Source organism: Octodon degus, unplaced genomic scaffold, assembly GCF_000260255.1.
Source record: "Octodon degus isolate 3935 unplaced genomic scaffold, OctDeg1.0 scaffold00102, whole genome shotgun sequence".
NCBI lineage: Eukaryota > Metazoa > Chordata > Mammalia > Rodentia > Octodontidae > Octodon > Octodon degus.
The window spans coordinates 9,546,128-9,551,679 of NW_004524678.1; positions in this window are offsets into that span (position 1 = coordinate 9,546,128).

Genomic DNA, 5,552 nt, shown 5'->3' on the forward strand with positions numbered 1-5,552 from the left:
ACATTTCAAACATCTTAGGCATAATAAGGAACAGGTATTTTTCATCAAGTATTGATATGTTGAACCTTAAGTCCCTACATAATATGATAAAGAACATTTAAAAATTAGATTATATTTTAACAATAGGATAAAGAATTCTATGCTTCTCATGTTTGCACATAAGTCCAAAAATCTCACCATATACAATGGGGGTACAGATTTAATCCATAGCAGATCTCTGCCTAACAGAATTATATATCAGGAAATTCTGCCAGATTATCTCCCAAAAGAACTGTACTGATTTACATGCTCATTTCAGAGCCTGAAATTACTCATTGTTTTATACTACTGTCAACATTGGACTTGTTGATCTTTTTTTTTCTGGATTTCTTGTGAATATTTTTTTCTATCATATTGTATTTGTGTTTTCTAGTTATTACTTACATTTTAAATGAAGTACAGTGTTTTCTGGTCATTTTTACTTTTACTTTTTTGAATTACATGATTATTTTCCTTTTGAGTTTTTAATCTGGAGTTCTTTGTATACAGTGATTACTAATCTATTGTGAGCCCTGTGAAGGCAAGGGTTTTAGCTATTTTGCTCATTACTAGATCCCCAAAACCTAAAATAGCATAGTATATGATATTTAATGTGTGTTTTCCAAAAGAATGCATAAGTAAAAGAATTAATAAAGAAAACATAGACATTTTCTAATGTAGTGTTTGGCCTGACCACATAGTGTCTAATTTAAATGAAGTTTTAAATATTGACATGATCTTATTTATTAACGTTCTTTAACTAAGTACTTTGTATTTTGTGTTTTATAACTATTCTGTAGTGGCTGATACATTGTATCAACTTGAGATGTTAGAAGCTTAACTAAGTGATGCAGTAGGGGGCAGGGTCCTCACTTTGCAAAAGTGAAAGACTTTGCTTTGAGGAGAAAGCCTCAGAGCACCATGTTCCAGGATGGCGGCAGCATAGAAAATTTGTTCCCTAGAATTGGATTCAGAGCACCCAGTGATCCATGCACTCAATCACTACAGCCAAGAGAAAACCTGGCTGCTGTTCCAGCTGGCAGCAGACCTTGACATCATCTACATGATGCTGGTTTTAGGTGCATGCAGAAGGCAAGAGTTCTGAGGTTACAAAGACTTTTGGAGTTCAGAAGGTTTGAGAGTTCAGGCAGTGAGACCCTGGAAAGGCAGCGTGTGAAACTGTGAGTATGAAGGCAAAGATGCAACGGAGACCCCAGAAGTTTGGAGAAGCCAGGAACATGGATCATCTAAGGAAAGCTGCAAGGAGGGAGTAAGGCAGTCCTAAGAAAGAAGCTGTGGGAGCTGTAACCACCAGAAGTTCCATAGGGGTGGAGTCACTCAAGCCCTTGGCAGCTCACTATTTGCTACAGATTGTCTCAGATTATGGGCATGGAACTAGAGGACTTAATGTTTTCATACTGGATTTTGAACTTGCTTTAGTTCCAGTCCTTTGTATCACCCTGCTTGTAATTTTTGATATGAAAATGTTTATCTTATACCATTGAATGTTGGAAATATTTAACTTTTCATTTGTATGGGGGGAGCTTGTAGCTAAGAGATCATGTTAAAACTCAGAGGAGACTTTTGACTTGGACTTTCCAGAAATGGTAAAATTATTAAGACTTTGCCAACTCTTAAAATTGGACTAATGCCTTTTGCATAAAGGGATATGCATGAGTCTCTGGTGGGGCCAGGGGTGGAATGTTATGATTCTAATGCAATATAATGTTGATGGACTTAATACTGATTCTTAAAGATTGTTAAACCTGTGTTTCAATGTTCAAGTTGTGAAATGATAAGATTAAGTGTGACTGTATCTGGAGACTGAGTTAAAGAAATGTGTCTGGTTGCCAAATTGACAATGGGGAGATTGTAATAGCTGCTGCACTGTGTCAACTTGAAAACTTTGAAGTGTAACTTAGTGACTCAGCAGAGGACCAAGGTCCTTACTTTGTAAACAAAGTGCAAGAGGAGGGTACAGAGATGGTGCAGATGTAGAAGACCCACAATAGAGTTAACAGCCTCAATACAAGGGAGGGAAAGAGGCTTACCCTCCCTTGTGCTCTTGTTTTGTTATCTTTCACTACCTTGAACTGTTGCCCCTGTGACACACCACCCTGCCTTGGAGCCACCTAATTATAGACTGAAACCTCCACAAACTGTGAGCTAAATAAAACTTACCTTCCTTAATTTTGGGTGTCAAGTATTTTGTCTAAGCAATGAAAGAAAAGTAACCAAGACACATCCTTACCTGGGTTTATAAATGAATTCTCTTTGTTCCTGTTTAACTCTATGTTCCTTTTTCCTACTTTTTAAGGCTAGAAAATTTACTGGAGGAAAGGAATGGGAAATAGGAGTGGCTCTTAAGAGCTAGGAGGAGTTCCAATTGGGTTGCCCCCTTTTTTCTTATTTTTTTAATTTTTAGTCAATTTAATTCAATATCTTCACTTCTGATAGTTATTCTCTGCAAAAAGCAGGAATTTAGCAGATCAGATAGATAGATTAGATAGATAGATAGATAGATAGATAGATAGATAGATAGATAGATATAGATAGATAGAGAGAGAGAGATAGATAGATTAGATGTTCACTCATATGACATTACAAAATGAATTTTATTGAATATCACATTCTAGCCATAGTGGATTTTTCTAATTACTGAAGAATTTAAAATACTATGTAAACTGACTTCTACCCTGAGTTCCTGCCCTCCAAAAGCACACTGAACATGGGGCGGATCATAAGTATATTTTTCATATAACAGAGCCCTTGGAAGTGTGCTTTGGAAGGTAACACACTCTTTCCATTAGTATTTAATTATTTAAGATTAAATTACACAGTATTCTGGACTTGGGTAAAATGAGTCTAGATAAGATAGACAATGACAACACTACTGCTTCTTTGAATGCATGCAAAGCAAAATCTCCCAGAAGCAAAACCCTAGGACATGATGTCAACTTCCGAGGGTCTTCAGATGCTTAACAGCAGTGCTTGTTTGGGAAGTAAGATGTACACACTAAAGTAACCTTGGAAGTGAAAACTGAAAGGGCCCCAGCAAGTGTCTTTTATCACAGCAATATGCTCTGGAAGGGATGGACAGTCATATCTGTCTTTTTGACCACATTTCCACTCCTGAGTAGTAGCATTGTCAACGTGCAATATGAAAGCCATCAATACATGCCAACACTGTTTACATTCCAGATGGCGAAAAAACACTATGGCTAAAGAAGTTTAAAAAAAAAAAACAAAGGAGCCAGGGGTTAATATCTTGAACTGATATGACAAGTATACCAAACTATGGACAATGAAGTTCTAAACAAAGAGAGGAGAGGATGGGTCACTTAAAGATCAGAGATAATAAGTATGAATTCATTTAAATAAAATCAAAAGCAACTATCATTTGCTTTTGAACTTTGATTAAGCAAACAGTTGCTCCAGATTTTGTCAGCCACAGAGTGTCACTCCCTGAAAAGGCCTGTCCTAAAAGCTTTCCCCCTGCTTGGATAATTTTTATGTGTTTTCCTTCCATGAGCCAAGATTACTAATCAAATATGATCTACTTAACTTTGAATTATTGTGGAGAAGACATTAACAGATGAAGTCAATTCATAGAGAAATAACTAAGAAGCAAAAATATAAAATAAATTTTCTTAGAAAATATTTTACCGGGGCTGGGGAGATGGCTCAGTAGAATAAGCGCTTCCCTGGCAAGCTCAAGGGCCTGAGTTCAAGCCCCAGTTCCGTCAAAAAAAAAAAAAAAAAAGAAAAAGAAAAAGAAAAAAAGATATTTTACGTATATATTGTACTTAAGTCTACTTATTTAATAAAGCTTAGTTATGGTTCACTATCAGGCACAGCTCTGGCAAAGCCTACATTGTAGATTCAGAAATTAAAACAAAATGTTTGCCCTTTAAAATTTAACACTTGCTGGTGACCCACAGTTCAGAGGCATGGACACATACAAGCTGTTATGGTTTATGTCTAGTTGTCCCCAAAAAAACCTCATCTAAGTCGTGGAGTGGAATTCTAGGGTTTGTGATTAACTCATGATCCACTGGGATTACAGGTGTGAGTGCTACACCCAGCCTGGGGCAGATAGACTAAATGCAACATAAGGGAGACAGACTTGCTCTCCTCTGCTGCTATTGCTGCTATTCCTCCCATTTGCCCTTGCAGTTTTGCCATTTTCCACTGCCATGAATGGCTGCCCTCTGCAATATGCCACTCTGCCTTGGAGCCAGCCAAGCAGGGCCTAAAACCTCCACTAACCGTGAGCTAAATAAACCTTTCCTTCCCTAATTCTGAGCATTGGGTGTTTGTCCCAGCAACAAGAAAAAAGTAAGCTAAATAAGCACAGAGCACTCATTTAAGAGAATGATTGCCAGGTATTATGGAGCATGCCTGCAATGCCAACACTCAGGAGGCTACGGCAGGAGGATCACCATGAGCTCAAGGCCAGCCTGGGCTGCAAAGTGAGTTCAAGCCAGCCTGAACTGCATACTGAGGCTATGTCTCAATTAAGAATCTTTGTCTCAAAAACAAAAAAATCTAGCTACAAGTAACAGAAAAGACCAACAAGGAAACAGACAAATAATCAAAAATAAAGATTAAAGTAGAGAAATCAAAGAAAAAATAAGGAGACAAATGAAAGAAGAGAGAGGGGGAAGGAAGACTTAATCATACAAATAAAACAAGTAATAATAAAAAAGGGAGAAAATTGGTGAGAAAACTCTAGACTTTACCAAAAAAATAAAATATATACTGAGGGGAGTGGATCCAAAGAAGAGAGAAAAGAGTTTATATGTATCCCCAAATGAGTAGACACTCAGGCTGGCCCAGAAAACCAGGCAGGTCAGGTGATCCCAGGACCAGTGATTAACACTAGACAGAGACTCAAGCATGCATAGGGCTGACATGATATGGCAGGCATAGAGATCGGTAGGTCTCAGCCACTCAGTAGAAATCCAAGTGCAACTGGGACAGATGCAGGGTGCAAGATGGATACACTGCTGTGCCCAGGGAGGACACAGGTACCTGACACAGAGGTGGAGCTCCAGATGGCCTGAGACACCAGGCAAAGACTCATGCAGCTGGTGAGTGATCACTGGAGCCCTGGGCTGCTCAGGGATATTACTGAATGCCAGACGGGCTCCAGTAGGGTCAAGGAAGTAAATGCTTGGTGGCGACTCAACCAATCTGGGGCTGCCAGTTGCAGACACAAGCAGCTTTGGTGTCACCACTGGGCCCCATGTGGAGGTCCCAACAAGTGTGAGATGAACCTGAAGTGCCTGGCAACGGCTGGGCAAAGCAGGGTACTCAATCAACTGGGTGGGCTTGATAGTCACGGTTCACTTGTGTATCCTCTCATGGCCCAGTCAGTGAGTGGGGATGGGACTGCTTCTTCTCCTGGTGAGCACTGGGTAAGCTGCTGAAGTTCTTAGAGGAAACTGTGAAGCAAAGGGGACCACATACCATGGAGACTATTCTCTGCGGCACTCCTGGGTTCCCTTTGGCTATTTGGGAAACTATCAAGA